This window comes from Macrotis lagotis, chromosome 2, assembly GCF_037893015.1.
Source record: "Macrotis lagotis isolate mMagLag1 chromosome 2, bilby.v1.9.chrom.fasta, whole genome shotgun sequence".
Classification (NCBI taxonomy): Eukaryota; Metazoa; Chordata; class Mammalia; order Peramelemorphia; family Peramelidae; genus Macrotis; species Macrotis lagotis.
Genome location: NC_133659.1, coordinates 215,943,753 through 215,969,287, shown reverse-complemented (window position 1 = coordinate 215,969,287; position 25,535 = coordinate 215,943,753). Strand labels below are relative to the sequence as shown.

General features: G+C 34.9%; 1 protein-coding gene and 1 pseudogene across 8 annotated transcripts in view; both read left to right on the top strand.

The window, feature by feature from the left end:
- Nucleotides 1-25,535, top strand: part of CEP112 (centrosomal protein 112) — a 644,230-nt gene that overhangs the window by 385,764 nt on the left and 232,931 nt on the right. The gene's annotated exons all lie outside the window — the stretch shown is intronic.
- LOC141514175 (T-complex protein 1 subunit epsilon pseudogene) lies at nt 13,750-24,206 on the top strand (annotated as a pseudogene).

Below are 25,535 nucleotides of genomic sequence, written 5' to 3'. Positions count from 1 at the left end.
TTTCCTACCATAAAAATAGACATATTCTATCTGTATTTGATCAAATCTTGGAGAATTTTAAAACCTCTTTCAGCATGTCAAAAAGTGTATAATTAATGAAAATATGTTCAATTACTTTAAGAACTTTAAAAAATGGAAGGTAAAGAAATGAAAATGACACATAAAAATTCTTTAAGTCCTAGTTTTCAATTTTGGCATCTAACTATTTTATGTTAAATGGTGATAAAACCTTCCAGAATTTAACCTTAATAAAGATAAACAAAAATCAAGCTAACCTAAATACTTATTAAAATCTTCCAGGAACCAGAAAACTGGACTTAAAGTAAGAATTTTGAGGAGCACATTTATAGGAGTTAGACAGAGCACCATAGGATGATTAGTAGCAGACAATGAAGTCACAACATATGTTATAATTCCCTTTGCCAATTTCAACATTTTTGCCCCTTCTTATGTTGTCACTTTCTCATCAAGAGGGTATTTAACTCAGGATGTTTGGGTCTTAGCAGCTTTAGACTTCTATAAAACAATCCCTTTCTAGGATGTTTTTACCATTCTGTGCCTGTTGATACAATGGGAGTTTTATAATTATCACAGATATTCAGTAAAGCCTCTTGTTTTCCAAGGAGGAAGCTGATAACTTTACAGTCAGATCAATAATTGTTAAAGTCAACTTTGTCACTCTCTTCTCTGAGTCAAAGTGTGCTTGACACCACCTGCAGACCAATGAAAGAAAGTGTAGGGATGTGAGGGACTTGATGAGGGAAAATAACACAGCTTGAAGCAAACCAAAATCAAACCTAAGGCAGTCATTGGACATGAACAGGCAGCTTAGGCCATATAAGGGGAGAAAATTTGAGATGGAAAGAAAAAAGTCAGATGACCCTTTAAGTTGATCATACAGATAAAAAAACACAAGGGGAAAAAGGTAAAGAGCAAAGTAAATTTTAGGTCCATTCTTCTGTAAACATTTGATGCAGTTCTGTGGTTTTGAGTATTATGTCAGAACAGTTCTTCCAGTTCACATCACTTTGTAGAGATTTTGCTCTCTGCTAAAAATTTCCTGCAAAATTGGTCTTAATACAAATTTTTACTTCACCAATAACTAGATCAGACAATGAAGTTAGCTCAAACCCCTATTATTAGTCAAAATAGTTTTGATAATGACAAAATGAAAGAATCATATCCTGTTTTCACAAATCTTTACATCATTCACCTAACTATACCTATAATATTGAGAAAATGTTATATGGCTAATGACAGATTTGAAAGCTAAGCACTTAATTGGCTAGTTGTTTAGAATCTTGAGAACTTTAGGTTAAATGACTCAAAAATTGTTCCTGAATCTTACTATGGTAATTAAGATGAACTTCAGTATTAGCCTAAGAGATAAGGATTTGATATTGTGTTTATACTGATCATATAACATGTATGTAGAAATTTGCCACAAAAGACTAGGGATGTGAGGAAAACTGTTACCTTATTTTGATATCAGTTCCTGGCACATGTGGTGCCAGGTCATGTAGATGAATAGTTGCATTGCGCCAGACTTAAAATCAATTAGATGGGACATTGTAAAAGTCTTACTGGGGAAACTGAGTCAGGAGAATTCTGTTTCAGAGTATGCTAAATAGTCATTCTCTCAGGCTTTCCTTTAAGAACTCTACCTGCAGTTTATGCATATAAAAACCCCATAGAATTGCTGACCTCATCAATCATTGGCTCAACAGCAATCCCTTGATGATTATACCTGGACTCAGACTCAGACCAATATCAGTAAATAGTCCTCTACAATCTTAAATAGCAAGTAGCAAGTTCCAATAATCAGAGCTTCAGTGATTTCAGCTCAGTATCAAATAAACTCATTATCTCACATTGGCAATAACAAGAATCACAACATATCCTGTCAATATTGCACAAATGATTTTGATTTAAGATGTTTGATAAAAAACAATAGAAAACTTGGCATGTATGCAAATAATAATCCCAGTTCTATTTGGAGAACAGATCTTATAAAACATTGTCTAAAGTAAAAGTAAAACATGTTCAGTTATTAATCATGTTTAACTAGACATAAACATAAACTGCTACTCTTAAAATTATTTTAAACAATGAAAACGACTTTAGGTGACTCTTAAGTGGTTACATGTGTTCTAATTCTGGCTAAAAACATTTCTGTACTGAAATCCTCTTCATTAGAACAATAACAAAATAGATTTTTTACTTAAAACTTTTAACTTAATCATATCAAAATAATAAAATGAGATTCTTCAGGAATTAAATCTTAAATATGTGGTAAATCCAATCACTAATATAACTTTTACTTAGGTTATAGAATGATAACAACTTAGGTTATAGAATGACAAAAACTTCAGATTAAAACAAGATCTTTCTCACTTGCAGGTTATTACAGTAACTTAGATGCCTTAGTATTATCTTAATAACTAATTGATTCAGTATTGCCTTGTCAAACTTTTACTTCAACTACCCTGAAAATGGAAATTTTGCAACGAGAGTTATAAGTAGGTACATAGTTAAATCTCTTTATTCTTGAGGTAGTTATTCACTAATCTTAGATATCAGGTGTTGCTTTTCAGCTGCAGACTGCAGGTGTCTCTCTTAAATTGCCCATTTACAAGAACACAATAAATCTAAGAATAAAACTCCAAAAGAATATTCAAAGCCCCAGACTCTTATTAATCATGTAGATTGAATCAAATGAGTTCCCAGTTGTGTTTTGAATCAAATATACCAAGAGAGAAAAATTATCAATAATTTCATTAACTTCAGACATTTTCTTTCCTCCGGACCTCGGGAATTATCAGTTAGACTAAAAGATCTTCACAAAGTATGGGGGTAGGTCTCATTATAATGGAATGAAGAAAAAATTGAATTTTTTATGTAAGTAATGACCTCCCACATTTGTCTTAGAGGCTTACATTCTATCATGTTATATATTGATCTCAGTTGAATGTGATGACAGAGAAATCATATCCTTAAGGAAGAAAAATGAAGTATGGGACAGTAAAATTACATAATAATATAATGGGTTTTGTTTTCTAATTTGATGATAATAGTCTTTAATCTTTGTTAAAAGTCCATAATTCTTTCTTGTGATACAGGTCGTATTCTCCATTGCAGATAACTCAAAATAGTTCCTGCTTGTTCCACTGAAGGGATGAGCAAGTCCATTGGGGTTGATCATCACCCCCATGTTACCGTTAGGGTGTACAGTTTTTTTCTGATTCTACTCATCTTGCTCAGCATCAGTTCATCCAAATCATTCCAGGCTTCCCTGAATTCCCATCCCTCCTAGTTTCTAATACAATAATAGTGTTGCATGACATACATATACCACAGTTTGTTAAGCCATTCCCCAATTGAAGGACATTCACTTAATTTCCAATTTTTGCCACCACAAACAGGTCTGTTATAAATATTTTTGTACAAGTGATATTTTTATCCTTTTTCATCATCTCTTCAGGTTATAGTCCCATTAGTGGTATTGCTGGATCAAAGGGTATGAACATTTCTGTTGCCCTTTGGGCATAATCCCAAATTGCTCTTCAGAAAGGTTGGATGAGTTCACATCTCCACTAACAATGTATTAGTGTCCCAGATTACCCAAATCCCATCCATCATTGATCATTGTCCTTTCTGGTCATATTGGCTAGTCTGAGAAGTGTGAGGTGGTATCTCAGAGATGCTTTAATTTGCATTTCTCTAATAAATAATGATTTGGACCAATTTTTCATATAACTATGGATTGCTTTGGTTTCCTCAACTGTAAGTTGCCTTTGCATACCCTTTGACCATTTGTCAATTGGGGAATGGCTTGTTTTTTTCATAATTTTGACTCAATTCTCTGTATATTTTAGAAATGAGTCCTTTGTCAGAATTAATAGTTGGCAGAATTGTTTCCCAATTTACTATATTTCTTTTGATCTTGGTTGCAGTGGTTTTGTCTGTGCAAAAGCTTTTTAATTTAATGTAGTCAAAATTATCTAGTTTGTTTTCAATAATGTTCTCTATCTATTCCTTGGTCATAAACTGTTTCCCTTTCCATAGATCTGACAGGTAAACTACTCCTTGATCTTCTAGTTTGCTTATAATGTTGTTTTTTATGTCTAGATCCTGTATCCATTTTGATCTTATCTTGGTATAGGGTGTGAGGTGTTGGTCTAATCTAAGTTTCTTCCATACTAACTTGCAATTTTCCCAACAGTTTATATCAGAGAGTTATTCCAATATTATTCCAATAGCTGGACTCTTTGGGTTTAATCAAACAGCAGATTACCATAATCATTTCCTGCTATTGCACCTCGTCTATTCCACTGGTCCACCACTCTATTTCTTAGCCAATACCAGACAGATGAGGACCAAATGCTTTATAATATAATTTAAATCTGGTACAGCTAAGCAACCTTCTTTTGCACTTTTTTCCATTGAATCCCTGGAAATTCTTGACTTTTTATTTCTCCATATGAATTTACTTATAACTTTTTCCTAACTCATTAAAGTAATTTTTTGGAATTTTGATTGGTAGAGCACTAAACAAATAGTTTAGTTTTGGTAGAATTGTCATTTTTATTATATTAGCTTGCCCTATCTGTGAGCAGCTGATATTTGCCCAGGTATTTAAATCTGATTTTATTTGTGTGAGAAGAGTTATTTAATTGTTTTCAAAAAGTTTTTGAGTCTGCCTTGGCAGGTAGACTCCCAGGTATTTTATTTTGTCTGAGGTTACTTTGAATGGGATTTCTCTTTCTAGATCTTTCTGCTGTATCTTGCTAGTCATATATAGAAATGTTGAGGTTTTATGAGGGTTTGTTTTATATCCTGCAACTTTGCTAAAGTTGCTAATTATTTCTAGTAGTTTTTTAGATGAATTTTTGGCATTCTCTAGGTATACTAGCATGTCATTTGCAAAGAGTGAGAGTTTTGTTTCTTCCTTCCCAATTCTAATTCCTTCAATTTCTTTTTCTTCTCTAATTGTTGAAGCTAATATTTCTAATGTGATAGTGAATAGCAATGGTGATAATGAGCATCCTTGTTTCACCCCTGATTTTATAGGGAATGCCTTAAGCCTATATCCTTTGCATATAATGCTTGTTGATGGTTTCTGGTAGCTACTGCTTATTATTCTAGGGAACAAAGTATTTATTCCTACACTCTCTAGTGTTTTTTGTTTGAATGAGTACTGTATTTTATCAAAAGCTTTTTCAGCATCTATTAATGTGATCATATGATTTCTGATAGGTATGTTATTGATATAATTAATTATACTAACATTTCCTAATATTGAACCAACCCTGCATTCCTGGGATAAATCCTACTTGAACATAACGTATTATCATAGTGATAACTTGTAATCTTTTTCTAAGATTTTATTTAAGATTTTTGCCTCTATATTCATCAGGGAGATAGGTCTATAATTTTCTTTCTCTGTGTTAACTCTTCCTGCTTTAGGTATCAGCACCATATTGTTGTCATAGAAAGAATTAGACAGAGTTCTGTCTTCACCTTTTTTTTCCAAAGAGTTTATATAGAATTGAAACCAATTGTTCCTTAAATATTTGGTAGAATTCACTTCTGAATCCATCTGGCCGTGGAGATTTTTTCTTAGGGAGTTCAAAGATGGCTTGCTGAATTTCTTGTGAGGTAGGGTTATTTCAGTTTTTAATTCCCTCATCATTTAATCTGGACAACTTATATTTTTGTAAATATTCATCCTTGTCACTTAGATTGTCAAATTTTATTGGCATAGAGTTGGGCAAAATAATTCCGAATTATTACTTTAATTTCTTCCTCATTGGTGGTCAGTTCCCCTTCTTCATTTATGATACTAGCAATTTGGTTTTCTTCTTTCTTTTTTTAAATCAAATTGACCAGAAGTCTATCAATTATATTGGCTTTTTCATAAAACCAGCTCCTGTTTTTCTTTATTAGTTCAATGGTTTTCCTGCTTTTGATTTTATTAATTTCTCCTTCAATTTTTAGAATTTCTAATTTGGTATTTAATTGGGGACTTTTAATTTTTATTTCTCTAATTTTTTAGTTACATATTTAGTTCATTGATTTCTTTCTCTTAATTTATTAATGTAAGCATTTAAAGATATAGTATATCCCCTGACAACTACCTTGAGTGTATCCCACGGGTTTTGATATGTTGTATCATTATTGCCATTATCTAGGATGAAATAATTCTTTCTGTAATTTGTTGTTTTATTCACTCATTCTTTAAAATGAAGTTATTTGGTTTCCAATTAGTTCTGGATCTGTATCTCCCTGGCCCAGTATTGCATATGATTTTTATTGCATTATGATCTGAGAAAGATGTATTCACTATTTCTGCCTTTCTACAATTGATCATTAGGTTTTTATGTCCTAGTACATGGTCAGTTTTTGTGTAAGTGCCAGGTACTGCAGAAAAGAATGTATATTCCTTTCTATCTCCATTCAATTTCCTCTATAGGTCTATCATATCTAGGTTTTCTAACCATCTATTTAATTAGATTTATCTAAATCTGAGAGTGGGGAGTTGAGGTCTCCCACTAGTAGATTTTTGCTGTCTATGTCTTTCTGTCTTTCTACTTCTCTAAGAATTTGCATGCTGTCCCATTGGGTGTATACTTATTTAGTAATGAAATTACTTTATTTTCTATGGTACCTTTTAGGAGGATAAAGTTTCCTACCTTTTCTCTTTTAACACTATTTTTGCAGCTGCTTTGTCTGAGATAAGGATTGCTACCCCTGCTTTATTCACTTCAGCTGAAGCAAAATATGTTTTGCTCCAACCTTTTTACCTTTACTCTATATGTATCTCTCTGCTTCAAATGAGTTTCTTTTAAGCAGAATATTGTAGGATTCTGCTTTTAATCCACTCTGCTATTCACTTAAGTTTTAAGGGAGAGTTCATCCCATTCCCATTCAAAGTTACAATTACTGTTTATTGCCCTCCATGCTATCTTCCTTCTGTTTCTATTGTCCCCTTTTTTCCCTTCATGCACATTCCCCAGTGTTTTGTTTCTAAATGCTGCCATTTTCAGTGTGTTTGCCCTCTTAAATCAACCCCCCTCACCTTTTTCCCCTTTTCCTTTCCCCCTTCTTCCCTTCCTTCTGTGACTTCCCCCCTTTTCTCCTCCTCCCCGGTCCCCCCCTCCTCTTTTCACCTTTTAATGCTTGAAAGGTAAGATAAGTTTCTTAACTTGATTAAATGAGTCTAAGTTAACTTTAAGCCAAATCTGATGAGATGAAGATTCAGGTGGTTCTCACCTCTTCCCTTTCTTCCCCTCAATTATAATAGATCTTTTTCACCTCTTGATGTAATGAGATTTACCCCATTCAGTCTCCCTCCAACCTCCCTTCTCCTTACCGCCCCCCTTTTTAAGGAAGTATTGTTTTTAAAATCATTCTGAGTCACAGAAAAGTTACAAGTGTCCATCACTTCTGGCTAAGTTTATTCTAATAGAGTTACAATTATCAAGAGTTATGAGACTCTTCTCCCAAGTGGGTATTTAGCCAGTTTCATCTTATTGTATAGCAGTTTTTTTTAACCTTTTAATGTGTCTCTTGAGCCTCCTGTTTGATGTCCAAATTTTCTATTTAGCTTTGGTCTTTTCATTATGAAATCTTGGAAATCTCCCATTTCATTAAAATGGCCATCTTTTTCCCTGGAAGAGAAGGCTCGGCTTTTCCAGGTAGTGGATTCTTGGCTGCATTCCAAGTTCCCTTGCTTTTCAAAATATCTCATTCCAGGCCCTTCAATTCCTTAATGTTGCTGCGGCCAGGTTCTGCTTAATCCTTACTGTGATTCCTTGATATTTAAATTTTTTTCTTTCTGGCTGCTTGCAGAAATTTTTATTTTATCTACTAGTCCTGGAATTTGGCCACAACATTTCTTGGTGTTTCCATTTTTGGATCTCTTTCTGGAGGGGTTCAGTGTATTCTTTCAGTAACAATTTTGCCCTCTGGTTCCATGATATCAGGGCAGTTCCATCATGAAATCCTCTAATATTAAGTCCAGGCTTTTTTTTTTCTTCAATGTTCTCAGGAAGGCCAATAATTCTTACTTCTCCCTTCGAAGTCAGTGGTTTTGCTGATAAGATATTTTACTTTTTTTCTTTTTTTTCCAATCTTTTGGTTCTGTTTAACACATTCTTGGTGTCTCATGAAGTCATTAGTTTCCGCCAATTCCATTCTTTTTTTTAGAGGAGAAGAGTTTTCTTCCTTTATCTTTTTCAACTCCCTTTCCAGTTGGTCCATTCTATTTTTGAATAACTTTTCTATTTGGCCACATATAGTTTTGAGGGAATCATTTCCTTTTTGCATTTGCCCAATTGAGTATTTGAGAGAATCATTTTCTTTTTGCATTTGCCCAATTGAAGATCTGAGAGTTATTCTCATTTCTTATTTGTCCAATTGTTTTTTTCCAAGGATTTGTTTTCTTGTTGGGAGATGTTAATTTTTCTCTTGCAATGTGTTAATTTTCTCTTGAGTTTCTTTTCCCAGTTATTCCAATTGATTTTTAAACTCCTTCCTGATTTCTTCAAGGAAGTCTTTCTGGGCTGGAGACCAATTCATATTCTCCTCCACAGTATTAGATCTCTCTAGGTTAGAATCTGTTTCTTCTAAGTATTTCTCTATGGCACCCCCTTTTCTCTGACCTTTTTTCATCTTGTGTTGGGGGTTGGGGTGATGGTTCTCAAAGGATTGCTTTTGAGGATCCTAGAGGCTTAGTTCACTTCACTTAGTAATTCCAAGGGTCAGCCAGTAGGGAGTGCTGTTGCTGTCTCTGGAGTGAGGTCCTTAGCTGCAGGGTCTGAGTTGATCTTGAAAACTGGGCTGAGCCCTGGGAGAGGGAGTTAATCTTTTTCTGTTGAGTGAGCTCTGCCACCCTGAGGGGGTGGGGTGGGGGGGAGTTGTTTATTGTTTGTTCTGGGCAAAGGGTTCTGCAGAAAGTATGGAGCTCATACTGTAGTCCTTGAACTTATATACATATATACATATATACATATATATATATATATGTATATGTAGGTGTGTGTGTGCATATTCAATTTATTTCCTTTTTATTCCTACATATTTTATTTTACTAAAAAATATTATTATAAGAAGCCCACAAAAAAAGGTTAAGAATTCCTATTTCAATGATGAGCAAAGTCTATTTATCACTTGATCTGTATTTGAGAGTTTTCTGTTTTGGTAAAAGTTCTGCTAGAACTTGCTCTTTAATGGCTCAAATAGCTTCTTTTGAGAGCCTATGAGAGGTATCATGTGAAAATATGAAAAGGAACATCATCATATTAACAATATGTCAGTATGAAATTAGGTTTAATTTCCTACAATTTGCAGTAATTTCTCAGAAACCTCTTCTTTATCATAAGAATATACCATATCTCCTAAATTCCAGACCAGGCTCAAAAAAGTCCATCAACACATTTTAAGTTCCCAAGTTAGAAAAAAAGTTTTCTTATGTTAATCATTAAGAAAAGATAATAAAAGTGATAATAAGAAAATCTCGAAAAGTTAGAATATATATATATATATATATATATATATATATATATATATATATATATAATTTACCAAGTGGTTTTATATGCAAAGGGCCAGATCAGAAAATCATCTTTGGGACAACTAGGTGGCACAGTGGATAGAGCACTGGCCCTGTAGTCAGGAGTACCTGAGTTCAAATCCAGCCTCTGACACTAAACAATTGCCTAGCTACGTGACCTTGGACAAGTCCCTTAACCCCAGTGCCTTAGATAAAAAAAAATTAAAAATTTAGAAGATCATCTTCTTTGGCTAATACTTCTGTTTATCTGGATTTATTTATTTCAGATAAGATTGACTAATATTAGATAGTATTCTCTATTCTATTTACTACCTTAACCCAATATTCTCATAATGCCTTCTATATATTAGGGATTGATTTTTAGTTATTTCATAAAAATTATTCAGGAAAGTTAAGCTTACTCATACACTTTGATGCAGATTTAGTTATGAATTTTAAGTCAAGATATATTCAAATGTTGGAAAGATTATTTCCAACTTAATGCAAATGCTTCCTTTTTTTCCTGGAAATGAACTTTAATTTTTATTTAAAAGGAGAATCATAGAAATACTCTGGTAATCAGATTTAGATATAATCAGCTAAAATCTGACATTTGACAAATTACTTTTTTGTTCTTCATTTCTTTCATTTTTTTCTGAGACATTGCTATGATTCTGTCCAATAATAACTAGCAAGTTCTAACATGAACAGTGCAAGGTGTTTATGTTATGTGATTTGAGTTTGGGAGGTTAGAGAGTTGATTTTGTGAGCTAGGTTTCCTTTAGCCCCAGGGAAATAATACCCCCTGTAATGAGAGCTTTCCTGCACTAACAAGCACCTCAACTTTCAAGTCTTTCAGAGAAAAATAACAGCCTCAATAATAGAAAAGTTAACTTTTAAGCCATTTCTAGTGATGAATGACTTATCAGATTTATCCTGCATAGGTGATGCTGGCAACATATGAACTTACACCAGCAAATTTTGAGATCTTTCATTCATTACACCAGAAGAAACTAGATTTGTTATAGAGCCATGATCTTAGAAAATTAAATATTTTCATATATGCAGTACTTTTTTCTCTTTGGAAAAATAGAAGAATAATGAAGTTTATTAGATAACATAATATGTAAAAACATTCTTTTGAGTCACTTCTCTACAATAGTTTTGATAGGCTAATTTTCAGAAAGATGGACCAACATAATAAAAAATTGTTTTATAAAATTAATAAATACTAATAAGTATTGGGGCGGCTAGGTGGCACAGTGTATAGAACATTGGCCCTGGAGTCAGGAGTACCTGAGTTCAAATCCTGCCTCAGACACTTAATAATAATTACCTAGATGTGTGACCTTGGACAAGCCACTTAACCACATTGCCTTGCAAAAAAAAAAAACCTCAAAGAAAATAATAAAAAAAATTCTTAGTATCCGAAATAGAAAAATAGTTCAATGGGATATAGTAGAGACATATAATTTGCAGCAGCAAATAAAGAAAATAACCTTATAAAAGGTATAAAACATTGAGATTTTTGAATAAGAATTCATTGTTTGGTAAAAATTGTTGGGAAAACTAGAAAACATGGCAGAAACAGAGCATAGACCAATATCTTACATCATTTACCAAGATATAATCTTATTTAAGAAAATCAGAAGAATATAAAGCATTACTTATCAGATTTATAGATAGTGAGCAATTTCTGAATAAATAAGAAATAAACAAAGCTAGGTTTAAAAAAGTTTTGCACAAATAAAGCAAATGTAATAAAGTCAGAAGAAAAGCAGGGAATTGGGGGGGGATATCAATAGTTTCTCAGGTAAAAATCATATATCTCAAATATGTGAAGAACTCTTGTCAAATCCATAAGAATACAAGTCATTTCTCAACCAATAAATCATCTAAGATTATGAACTGGGAGTTTTCTGATGACATCAAAACAATTTATAGTCATTTGAAAACATGCCCTAAAACATTATTGATTAGAGAAATACAAATTACAATATCCTTCACATATCATTTTACAACTATGAGATTGGCTAAAATGACTGAAGGAGAAAGCAACAAATGTTGGAGTGGGTATAGAAAAATGGGTTTCTAATTCATTGTTAGTAGAATTGTGAACTGATCTAAACAGTTTGAAAAACAATCTGAAATTATGCCCAAAATTAAACTACCTATGGATTTAGCACTTATATCACTAATGATTATATTTATATAATAATATAATATATATTAGGAGAAATGGCAAACTTATATTTTCTAAAATATTTATAGCAACTCTTTATAATGGCAAAAAACTGGAAATTGTTTCAATACTATTATGCTATAAGAAATGATAAATTCAATTGCCTTAGAAAAACCATGGGGAAATATGCTTGAAATAAAGAAGAGTGGGGGGCAGGGGCCAAGAAAAACATGAAAATGCAGGAAAAACATGAAAATGAAGTCAGCAGCTTAGTCAAGGAAATCCAAAATAATGCTGAAGAAAATAGCATGCTAAAAACCAGCTTAGGTCAAATGGATAAAACAGTTCAAAAAGGTATTGAGGAGAAGAATGCTTTAAAAAGCAAAATTGGCCAGATGGAAAAAGAGATAAGAAAACTCTCTGAGGAGAACGAATCCTTCAGACAAAGAATAGAATTCAGGGAGATTGATGAATTTACCAGAAATCAGGAATCAATACTTCAAAACCAAAAAAAATGAAAAATTAGAAGAAAATGTGAAATATCTCATTGAAAAAACAACTGATATGGAAAACAGACTTAGAAAAGATAATTTAAAAATTATTGGAATACCTGAAAGTCATGATCAGGAAAAGAGCCTTGACATCATTGTTCAAAGAATTACTACAGGAAAATTGCCCTGATATTGTAGAAGCAGAGGGCAAAATAGAAATGGAGAGAATCCACCGATGCCCCCGAGAAAGAGATCCCAAAAAACCAACCCCTAGGAATATTATAGCCAAGTTCCAGAACTCCCAAGTCAAAGAGAAAATATTACAAGCAGCCAGCAGGACACAGTTCGCATATCGTGGAGCGGCAGTCAGTATCACACAGGACTTAGCAGCAACTACATTGGAATCTCGTAGGGCTTGGAATACAATATACCATAAGGCAAAAGAGCTTAGAATGCAGCCAAGAATGAACTACCCAGCAAGGCTGAATGTCCTCTTCCAGGGAAAAAGATGGACTTTCAATGAACCAGGGGAATTTCAAATGTTCCTTTTGGAATAGTCAGTGCTGAACAGAAGGTTTGATCTTCAGATGCAGGACTCAGGTGAAGCATAGAGAGTGGAGGAGAAGGGGAAAATATGAGGGACTTAATGAGGATGAACTGCATGTATAGAAAAATGATACTGATAATATTCATATGAATCTTCTCAGTTAATAGAGCAGGTAGAGGGAGCTTTTATAGTTAAAGCACAGGAGAAAGCTGAATTCGAAGATAAAATATGGTGTAAAATGGAGTCAGTAGAAAAAAAGGGAAATGGAATGGGAGAAAGAAAAAGGAGAGGGGGAATAGTCCAAGATATTTCACATAATAAGTTTTTTTTTATTACAATGAACTATTGCAATGATATGGAAGGGGGGAAGCAAGGGGGAAGGAGGGAACCTTTGCTCTCATCAGAGATGGCTAGGAGAGGAAACAGCAAATATACTCAATGGGGTATAGACATCTGGAGTAGGAAGGAGGGGGGAGCAGGGGGAAGGGGTGGGGATGTGAATAAAGGAGGAGAGGATGAACCATGGTGGGAGAGTGGTCAGATATAACACATTTTCTTTTTTACTTCTTGCAATGGGCTGGGATTGGAAGGCCTGCCCAGGACCATAGGGCCAGGTGGATTCTGGGCCTAAGGGGTGGTATGGGGACTCAGGGCTTCTTGGCCCCAGGACTGGATCTGACTGCTGCGCCACTGAGCGACCCTACAGCAGAGTCAGAGTGAAAGGAGAGTGAAAATATAGTACATGGTAGTGGAGAAATAAGAAAGGAGGGAGTTGCAATCAGCAATGGCAACGTTGGAAAAATATGGAAGTAACTTTTGTGATGGACTTATCATAAAGAATGTGATCCACCCGTGACAGAGTTGTTGGTGTTGGAACAAAGACTGAAGCACATTTTTTGTTATTATTATTTGGGGGAGGGTGCAGGGCAAGTGGGGCTGGGTGGCCTGCCTGGGGCCACATAGCAGGGTGATCTTTGGGTGTCTGGGGCCGGATTCGGACGCAGGTGCTCCTGGCTCAAGTGCCAATGCTCTGTCTGCCACCCAGCCACCCCTACTATTACTACTATTCTATTTTATTTTGGGTCTTTTTTTTTCCTTTTTGGTTTTTTGCAGGGCTTTGGGGATCGCGTGGCTTGCATGTCACATGGCTGGGTGATTGTTGGGTTTACGAGGTTGGATATGGACTTGGGTGCTCGTGGCTCCAAGGCTGGTGCTTTGTCCATTGCACCACCTGGCCATACCTACAATTATTACTATTATTTTTTTATTTTAATTTTTTTCTCTCCCCTTTACTTTTTTTTGGCCAAGCAAGTCTATCTATATTCATGGGAGGAGGGGTTGTTTGTTTACTTGTAAACAAAAATATTTTATTAATGTAAAAAAAACATTTGTACAAAATGAGAATAAAAAATAAATTAAAAAAAGAAAGAAGAGTGAAATGAGCAGAACCAAGAGAACATTGTATACAGTAAATGTAATACTGCTTTAAGAATGACTTTAAATGAATAATTTATTTTGACTCTTATAAATATCCAAATTAGCTGTATATAGAACTGATAAATAGAAGTACGTATAAAATCATTTTAAACAATCTAATGCTAGTGAACTTTAGGGCAGGATTTGAAAGGAATAACCAGTTATTTTTAGTAGATTTGCAGTTTCATTATTCTATATCATGGAAACACTTTTTTATTCTATAAATATATCTTAAGGGAGAAAAAGAAAAGGAAAAAATTTTAGTCAAAGAAAGTTTTTGGACAGAGTTACACAGAAACACATATATTTGTATGTATATGTATATACACATTCTTTGCATGATAGATTCTAGACAACATACCCATACATAAAGATAGTAGGAATGTCCCTCTCATACTTACCTTCTCATCCTATATGATTCTTATCTTTGTTTTTCCATCAATCTTCCATTGAAACACTACATATCATTCTGGAAACCTCCTCTGAATCTTTCAATAGACACTGTTCTTCCATGAACTGCCACCTCTTCCTTTTCCTGTATTCCCACTTTCCCTTAGCCAATTTCTCCTTTAGTTAAATTCTCATTTCACAAATGGACTTTTCTTCTTGTCAAAACCAGCCTCTTTCCTTGTACTGATTCCATCCCTTTCCACTCATCTCCAGTAGATTGTCCTCCAATATTTTCTCTCTCTAATCTTCAGTCTCTTCTTATCTACTGATTCCTACCTTTCTACTTACAAATATGCCCAAGTCTCCCCCATCCTTATAACTCACTATTCCCCCTTCCAGCTATTGTCCTATATATTTTCCCTTTCATGGCTGGATTTCTAAGAAAAGCAACCTACCTTCTTTCTCAACTTCATCTTTTCTTGTTTTTTAATCCACTACTGGCTTCCAACTTCACTCAGTTGAAGTTCTCTTCTCTAAAGTTACCTGAGATCTAAAGATCTCAACCTCTCCATGGTATTTGAGTTCACTTATCACACATAACTCACTCCTATATGCTCTCTTATCAACAGGTTTTTATGACACTGTTATCTCTTGCTTCTGCCCATATCACAAACCCTTGAGGTTTTGATGAAAGCCAATTCTGATCAAGGCCCATCCTTCTATATGTACTTGATTCCATTTCTTCTTATCTTCTCCAATGAATTTCCCCTATAAACATACCCCCTCTCTCTATCAATATCTCCTTAATCCTCTGATTTCTTTCCTGCTGCCAACAAAAATATTCATGATATAAGGGTTCTGTATTCTGTTCTTTATTTTATTTTATCTTAAATATTATTTTTTTAAATTACAGGAGCAAAAAGTAATTGCAGCTGTTAACACAAGTCAGGATACAAAAATGTGTTATTAGTTAACAACTTGATGAATTGACCGCAGAGAAAGCTAAATCCTAATCCCCAACAGACTCACTTAATGCTCCCTTACATGACATCATGTAATCCATGAGCTTGTGCTCTGAGATCCACTCGGTAACTTCCCTGAGGCTGCTGCTTCAGTCTCAACCAACATACCCCACCTCTACCTTCACCCCAACAGCATGTGGGAGTCAGCAGTGAAACTCATTTCTGCCCATCTCTTTGTCCCATACAAAGGAGGTAGAGATAGTGGAAAGCTGTGTGATGTGCTGCAGCAGTGCTTAGCCAGAAAACTTAAAAAACAAATGAGAGGAATCTCAGTTTCTTCCAGATACATGACACTTATTTGTGTGAGTATTAAACCAAGCCTGAGCATTCATCCATCCATCCATCCATCCATCCATCTTATGAAAAGTGAATTCCTCCAACTGGGAGGCTGAGGTAGTCCAGCCCTAAGGGATCTGCCATCAAAGGGAAAAGGAGTTAAAAAAAAACATTAAATTGCCAGATATTTCAAGAAGAAGAAAACGGTTTTTAAAAAAGCTTGAATACAAGCATATAAATCAATATGTAAGATATTAAAACAGAAGGGACTCCAAGAAAATGGCTCCAAGACATCTAAGCAAGTCCAAACATCTCCAAATAAATATTGTAAGACACCTGATAAGGCAGAAAATCTTGTGGGTTTCCAAGAAAGTATCAAACCCCAGAAGAATACTTCTGAATGATATAAGAGAGAAATAAGAATTGAGAAAGCAGAATTCATGTCCTGTATAACAGAAATAATTTTCAAAATAAAAGTCTCAAATAGACAGTGGTGAATTTCTCCAAAGAAAGAAAAGAGAGATCAATTGATTGGCAGTTAAAAAAGAATAAAGAGATAAAAGACAGCCTGAAAGAAGAAAAGCAAAAAGGAATAAGATTAGAAGAACATATAATCTCTAAACAAGAATAACAATCATATTTTACCAAGAACATAAAAAATGAAAAAATTGAAATTCATAATGCAAGAAATTTAAAATACAATAACTAGAACTCATGATGACAGAAAACACAATATCAATCAAAAGAATCCACTGGACTTCCAAATAGAAAAAGGAAGGGAAACCCTATGTTGCAAAATTCAATATATATGATGGTTAAATGGAATAATTCCAGTGCCATATAACATATTCTGCAAGTGACCAAGAGGAAGACTGGTTGAAAATTCAAATAAATACAAACTGTTCTACACCTAAAAGAAAACACATGGGATGGCTAGGTGGCACAGTGGAGTCAGGAGTACCTGAGTTCAAATTCAGTCTCAGACACTTAATAATTACCTAGCTGTTGTGGCCTTGGGAAGACCACTTAACCCCATTGCCTTGCAAAAAAAAACACCTAAAAAAAAAGAAACCACAAAAGGGAATGAATTAATATTATTCTGAAGAGCATCCCAGCATATACTCTGAAAATCTGAGCCCAATCATCAATGAAAAGATAGATATTCAATAAAAGAGACCATTATATAAATCATTATGTAAAGTCACCATACAAGAAATACAGGAAAAGTAGATAAATATTACCATAATTCTGTAAAGTATGCAAAACAAACTAATCCATCTCTAAGGGGACTAAAGATGAAAAACAGAACTTAAATGAAAAGAAGTGATAGTAAATCATGCTCTGAAATTTTAAAATGCCTCATCAATGAGTGAATCAATGTTTTTTGTGAAACTAAACTGCAGAATGAGAATATAAATAAAAGAAAAGAGAAGAAAAAGAAGGTGGAGAGTAAATATGTGGTGTACCCTTATGTCAGTGGTAAACAATGAAGGGAAAATAACTTGAGTAGTCTCTCAGGAAAAAAGAGAGGTTTACAAGAGAATGAATGAAGAAGCAGTAAGGAGACTATATTGATTCAGTGGTGGTAGGGGATCCTACTGGAGACTACTCTGTGGGGACAGATGGAAACATTCTGTAATGAAATATGGGAACTTTAAATTAAGTATACAATCAAAAGTGTAATTAGACCACTACCTCTGATAACTCTTTGGACAAAATCTTGCTTTAAAAGTATCAGAGTTCCTGAGAGTCAATTGACGTCCAGAAGGAGAAATAGAACATGGACCTAAAAGTACCTTGCATCACAAATGGAGAAAAAAATTATCATGGGAAAAGCAGAGGCTTGCAAATAGCTCACACAATCAGAGATACAGGAAAATATTTATTTTGAGGCAGTACTTACGTGTTCTTTATTTCTTGAGCACAGTATTAAAAAGAGGGGGAAGCAAGATCTGCAAGGTAAAATAGAAATTGTTTAGAAGAGGAAACTCTTCAGTACTTCATAAACTTTCTTTCCATGAGGAACATGAAAACTAAAGGAGTAATAACTAAGTAAGTAATAAGTAAGTAAGTTTAAAGACCATAAAAATTTAGAATAGATAAGAAGAGAATGAGAGAAATAAGTTTTTAGAAAAAGGTGCAAAAAATTTTTAAAAACTAACAAAAGAAATTGATGCATAGGAAAAGGGGGGTTTTATGTAATCAACAGAGAAAAAGAGGGATAAAAGAATTATATGACTAGATAAAAGGAAGAAAGAAAAATAAATTAAGGAGTGACAAATTGAGAGGATGGGGAATTCTTGAGAGTGAAGAAAAAAGAGCCTATGAGAACATAAACAATTTCTTTAGATTACAGTAAAATAAATGAAGAGATTAAATACTTTCATCAAAGAGAAAAAGCAATAAAAATCCTAATCCAGAAAAAAATTAGAGCCAAATGGAATAAAATATAAATCCCTTATAATATAACTTATTGTTAAAAGTGACACTGAATTTTTTAAAAACTTTAGAATTTATTGCTTATAGGAAAAATGACTAAAAAAGCAAAGGCATACATAAAATAAAAGTGAAGAACTAGAACAATTTGTTATACACCAAATGAATTTGAAGGATAAATTCACAAAATAAATATAATTTAAAAAGAGAATTATGTTATTAAAGCAACCATCAAAAAATAATCCAATATCAATATCAAACTTTTATATTCCATCTAAATTCATAAAAGAAATATAAACTAAACAGGAAGATTCCAATGCTCTCTCTGTTTTGTCTAACAAAAATAAACAATGGAAAAAATTTTAATTGAATAAATTTCTTGATATTTCTCAACTCCAAGTAGAACTTTCACAAAAATTCACTATATATTAGAAGCAAGTGAAAATAAATATAAAGGTCATTAATAATAAATATATCCTCTTTAGACAAGCTTGCAAACAAAACTCCAAAAGTTATCAAATTATGACTAGCCAAAATTTGGAGGGGCAGAACCTACAGAAAGACAGTGATACAATTTTCTAGTCCAAGACTACTGAGACGATCCCAGGAAAGGTCTATTTCACCAGGACAGGCATTGCAAAGAGCTGCAGCACAGTGCAGCCAGGCTGGAGCAAACCAGATGCAACCTTCCAGGAATAGCCCTGTGTGACTCCTGGGTGTCTGGGGGTGCCTGGCTTTATGGCAGAGGGGACAGTTTCTAGACCTCTTGGCCCAGGAATCACTGGGGACAGCCTGAAGGGGTGGTCAGAGAACTCTGATGCACCAGAGTGAACATGGAACAGATTGCTGACCTCAGAACAGTCTTGCAGTAGGGATGGGGGGAAGCCACTTAGCACTTCTGGAGCTCCCAACCCACAGACAGTGAGGGGGTGTGGGGAGATTGCAAATGTCTCTCTTCTCTCCCTGGAGCAGAACTCTGCTATTTTCCCAAACTCAAATCCAAGTCACAGTCTGGGCCCCTATATTATCATAGAAGAGCAGGGACTCTCTTCATAGCTCCAGGGTAGAGGGGAAGGTTTATGGTCATCCATATACTAGAGTACAGGCAAGAGAGCAGTCAGAGCCTCTTATGAGACCTTGGAGGAATTAAGGTCCCAGTGAGGTGTCCCAAAACCCTCCGAAAGCTTTGGAAGTGTGGTAAATCAGTCATAGACTGAGGAAATGAGTAAACAAAAGAAAAAGAAGAATCTGACCATAGAAAATTACTTTGGTTCCATGAAGGATCAAAACATATACTCAGAAGATATCAAAGTTGAAGCTTCTGTATCCAAAACCTCCAAGAGAAATAGAAAATGGGCTCAGGCTATGGATGAGCTCAAAAAAGACTTTGAAAATCAATTAAAGGCTTCTTTGCCGGTTGCTGGGAGGGCTCCCTTCTAGCTGCACCATGTCTTCCATAGGGACTCTGGCATTCGATGAATATGGCCATCCTTTCCTCATCATCAAGGACCAAGAGTGCAAGTCTCGTCTTATGGGCCTGGAGGCCCTGAAGTCTCACATAATGGCGGCAAAGGCTGTATCAAATACAATGAGAACATCACTTGGACCTAATGGGCTTGATAAAATGATGGTGGATAAGGATGGTGATGTGACTGTAACCAATGATGGGGCCACCATTTTAAGCACGATGGATGTAGACCATCAGATTGCTAAAGTGATGGTTGAAGTTTCCAAATTGCAAGATGATGAGATTGGAGATGGGACTACAGGAGTAGTAGTTCTGGCTTGTGCTTTATTAGAAGAAGCTGAACAACTGCTGGATTGTGATATTCACCCAATCAGAATAGAAGATGGTTATGAGCAGGCTGCTCGAATTGCCATTGAACATTTGGACAAAATCAGTGATAGTTTGCCAGGTGATGTTAATAATACTGAACCTCTCATCCAGACTGCAAAAAAAACTCTAGGTTCTAAAGTAGTTAACAGCTGCCACCAACAAATGGCTGAAATTGCTGTAAATGCTGTCCTTACGGTAGCTGATATGGAACGGAGAGATGTTGACTTTGAGCTAATCAAAGTGGAAGGCAAAGTAGGAGGGAGATTTGAAGACACTCAGATTATTAAGGGAGTAATAGTGGATAAGGATTTTAGTCATCCACAAATGCCTAAAGAAGTGAAAAATGCTAAGATCACAATTCTTACCTGTCCATTTGAGCCACCCAAACCAAAAGCTAAGCATAAGCTAGATGTTACCTCTGTAGAAGATTACAAAGCCCTACAGAAATATGAAAAGGAGAAATTTTAAGAGATGATTGAACAAATTAAACTGACTGGTGCAAACCTAGCTATTTGCCAGTTGGGGCTTTGATGATGAAGCAAATCATTTACTCCTTCAGAATAAGTTGCCTGCTGTCCATTGGGTAGGAGGACCTGAAATTGAATTGATTGCCATTGCAACAGGAGGGCACATTGTTCCACGGTTCTCTGAACTCACAGCTGAGAAACTTGGTTTTGCTGGTCTGGTAAAAGAGATCTCATTTGGAACAACCAAAGTCAAAATGCTTGTTATAGAGAAATGTAAGAACTCCAGAGCTGTGACCATATTCATTAGAGGAGGAAATAAGATGATAATTGAAGAAGCAAAACGGTCTCTTCATGATGCTCTGTGTGTAATCAGAAACCTAGTTTGTGATAATCGTGTTGTTTATGGAGGTGGTGCAGCTGAAATATCTTGTGCTTTGGCAGTTAGTGAAGAAGCTGATAAGTGTCCCTCCTTGGATTAGTATGCTATGAGAGCTTTTGCAGATGCATTAGAAGTCATTCCTATGGCCCTTTCTGAAAATAGTGGTATGAATCCCATCCAAACTATGACAAATGTACGTGCCAGACAAGTGAAAGAAATGAATCCTGCCCTTGGTATTGACTGCCTGCATAAAGGTACAAATGATATGAAACATCAACATGTCATAGAAACTTTGATTGGCAAAAAACAACAGATTTCTCTTGCAACACAAATGGTCAGAATGATTCTGAAGATTGATGATATCTGCAAACCAGGAGAATTTGAAGAATGAAAACTTAGGTTGGAATAAAATATAGTAAAGCTCCTACTGTGATTAAATAAACAGGAGTCATGTTGCAGTCACAGCTATTTATTTTTTCCCTTTTGTCAGTCATTGCTACATACTAAAGACAACCATAATAAATTAGCTGTTTAATATCATAGCTTGTTTCAAAAACTATGTATTTGTTGAGAGATTGACACAGAAGTTTTTGTATTTGTTATATTAAAGGGATCTCGTTTAAATTAGACCTTTATCTGTTTCTCGTCAAATTTTAAGGATAGTTCATTATTTGTAGCAGCATATAAATAAGACTTAAGTTGTGAAAGTGAAAGACAAAGGAAAGTTAAATATATTTTACTAGTCATTGAATTGTAAGTCAAGTTATCTTATAAGGTCAATTAACTGGATTTACTTGTTATTCTCATGATATTAGAGAAAACTTTGAGCACTATACAAAGAAATATTGGTGTTAGAGAATTAGATAAATGGACATAAATTGTTGTAATTTAACCACACTTTTTGGGGAAAAAATTTAAACAGCATTCATTTGGTTGATAACTTAATGGCATAGTGCAGTGATTTTCAAAGCTTTTTTACAGTATTTGCTAACAAAGGACCCTTTCCAGTAAGGCCTCTAGATTCCAGCTTGGAACTCCTCTACCTTTATTTCTCCTCCCTCATCTTTCTTTACTTCCCCAACAGTAGAGGAGGTTAAAAAGTATATCTACAGATAGAGTTGCTATTTAGGACCTTGCAAATGCCAAGCTTGTGTGAAGAGCAGGCAACAAGTTCAAGAAATAGCTTCAGATTTCAGGGCATATCTAGCAAAACTAGAGTGCACCATCCAGCATAGACAAAAAAGCATCAGGAAAGGTATTCACAAGATCAAAGATATTTTCATCTCTCACTTTATGCCCAACAGATGATCTCACAAACACAGATTTCTTGAATGTGAATGCTTCCATGTACTGTGCCTAATTTATGAGTTTGTAATTAAAATTAGATTACATGGAAGATATGCAAGAGTTCCGAGAATAATAGTTTTCATATTAGAAATAAACACAGTGAGCATTAAGAAATAGGTGAAGGTAACTGAAGCCCTAGGTCAAAAATGACTAGCCCCCAAAGTCTCAGTTTTTATTAAATATGCAAAAGATAATTCATAAAATTTCATGTTATAGACAAGTTTCAGCTTTGGTTTGGTTTGAGCTTTTTTTGTTTGTTTATTTTGGCAGATGACTATTGTCTGTAACAATCAAAAGGCCTGGTCCTGGATGATTATCATAATAAACTTAATTTTCATTAAAAAAATCAATTAAGGGAAGTAGCAGAAAAGTTGGGAGGAGAAATGAGAGTGCTGCAGATAAACATGAGAACCAAGTCAGCAGCTTGGTGAAAGAAATATAAAAAAATGAATAAAATAAAATGTTAAAAACCAGTTTGGGCCAAATGTAAAAAAGCAACACAAAAGGCAAATAAGGAGAAGAATGCCTTTAAAAAGCAGAATTGGCCAGCTGCAAAAGGAGATAAAAAAGCTCTCTGAAGAAAATAACTCCTTCAGATGTAGAATGGAAATAAAGGAAGCTGATGACTTTGCAAGAAATCAGAAAAAAATAAATCTATACCAAAAGAACCAAAAATTAGAAGACAGTATGAAATATCTCACTGGATAAATAACCAACCTCAAAAACATATCCATGAGAGATAATTTTAAAATTATTGAGTTACCTGAAAGTCACAACTAAGAAAAGAACCTAGAATTCACTTTTCAAGAAATAATTCAGCAAAATTGGCCTGAAATCCTAGAAGCAGAGAGTAAAATAGAAATTGAGGGAATTCACCAATCACCTCCTGAAGGAGATCCCAAAAGAAAAACTCCCAGGAACATTATAGGCAAATTCCAAAACTCCCAAGTCAAAGAGAAAGTACTAAAAAGCTGCCAGAAACAAGCAATTCAACTACTGTGGCTCTATAGTCAGGATTACACTGGATTTGCAGCAGATACCTTGAAAGCTTGCAGGCCTTAGAATATGATATTTTGGAAGGCAAAAGATCTTGGTTTACAGCTGAGAATCAACTACCCAGAAAAATTAAACATCCTCTTTCAGGGGAAAAGATGGATTTTCAATGAAACAGGACTTTCAGACTTTCCTATTGAAACAACCAGAGCTGATCATAAAGTTTGGTCTCCCAAGTACAGGACTCAGGTGAACCACAGAGGGGGTGGACAAAAAGGACTAACTATAGGGGCGGCTAGGTGGTGCAGTGGATAGAGCACTGGCCCTAAAGTCAGGAGTACCTGAGTTCAGTTGGCCTCAGACACTTCTTAAGTCCTAGCTGTGTGGCCTTGGGCAAGCCATTTAACCCCATTGTCTTGCAAAAACCTAAAATAAGGGTTAACTATGAGGAACTTAAGGATGTTGAACTGTTTGCATGCCTGCATAGGAAGAAGATACTGATAACTCATATGAACTTTGTTATTCATAAGAGCATTTAGAAGAAGCATATATAGACAAAGCACAGGAAGAAGCTGAATATAATGGTATAATATGGTAAAAAGAGATGGAGTCAATGGGTGGTAAAGGAAAATACTGGGGGAAGGGAAAGAAGAGGAAGAAGGGGCTAAGATATTTCACATAAGAATCAAGAAAAAGCTTTTGCAATGGAGTGAAATGGAGGAAGGCAAGGGGGATGATGAGTGAGCCTTCATTCTCATCGGAAATGGCTCAAAGAGGAAATAATATACACAATTAATAGGGTATAGAAATCTATCTTACCCTAGAGAATAAATAGGGGGAAAGGGATGGGATAAGGGGGAATGGCATGAAGGAAGGTGGGAGTAGGAGATAGAAGAGAAGGAAGATTGTGGGAGAGGGTACTCAGATACAACACATATCTGAGCATGAACAGGGTGAAAGGAGAGAAGATACAATAAATGAGAATGGGGAGGAATAGTAGAAGGAAATAGTAATGGCAACTGTGGGGAAAATATTGAAACAACTTGTTTGGTAGACTTATGATAAAGAAGGCAACTCATCCCCAGAGACAGAGCCATTGGAATCTGAACACAGACTGGACACTTTTCTTGAGTTTTCTCTATCCTTTTTGGGGGGGAGGGGGGTTATGTTTACTCTCACAACAAGATTATTTTTATAATATAAAATAAATAAACCAAAAAAAATTTTTTTAAAGTGTGTAAATCTTCCAAAATAGAAGTGATCTTGTAAAAGATGTTGGAGGTCTGTGGATTTTAAGCATTGCCTATAGCTTCAGATTTAATACATTATTCAGTTTGATTTTTTTTTCCTTTTTCCTTTTTCTTTAAATATATTTCATTTAGGGCTAGCTCCCTCAAAGGAAAAGTGGGAGAAAAATGTGAAGTTTCAGTGTTAAAAAAAGGCATCAATAAAAAAGATATTTTTAAAAGAACAAAGAGGAATGGAGAAACAGGACAGTCACCTTCTTATTTGCACATTAAACTCATCAACCACTGATTCATTTGTGCTTTTCTTTTTTTGTTTCTTTATTTTATATTATTACAATAATCTTCTTATGAGAGTAAACATAAACCCCCTCCTCCCCACCCAAGAAGAAGAGAAACCTCTAGAATAGTGAGAGAGAAAAAATGTACTTCAGTCTATGTTCAGATTCCAATGGCTCTGTTTCTGGGATGAGTAGCCTTCTTTATCATAAGTCCACCAAAGAGGTTGCTTCAATATTTTCCCACAGTTTCCATTACTAGCTGTATTTCCCTTCACTCTGTTCCTTCCACTCTTATTTATTCTCTTCCCTCTCTCCTTTCATTCTGTCCATGTTCAAAGGTGTGTTGTATCTGTGTACCCTCTCCCACAATCTAATCTCTCTCTTCAATCACCTATTATGCCCATTCATTCCCCTTTATCCCATCTCTTTCTTCTCATTTTTCTCTAGGGTAAGATAGATTTCTCTACCCTATTAAGTGTGTAAGTTATTTCCTCTCTGAGCCATTTCTGATAAGAATGAAGGCTCACTCATTCCCCCTTGCTTTTCTCCATTCCAATTCATTGAAAAAAGGTTTTTCTTGACTCTAATGTGAAATATCTTAGTCCCTTCTTCCT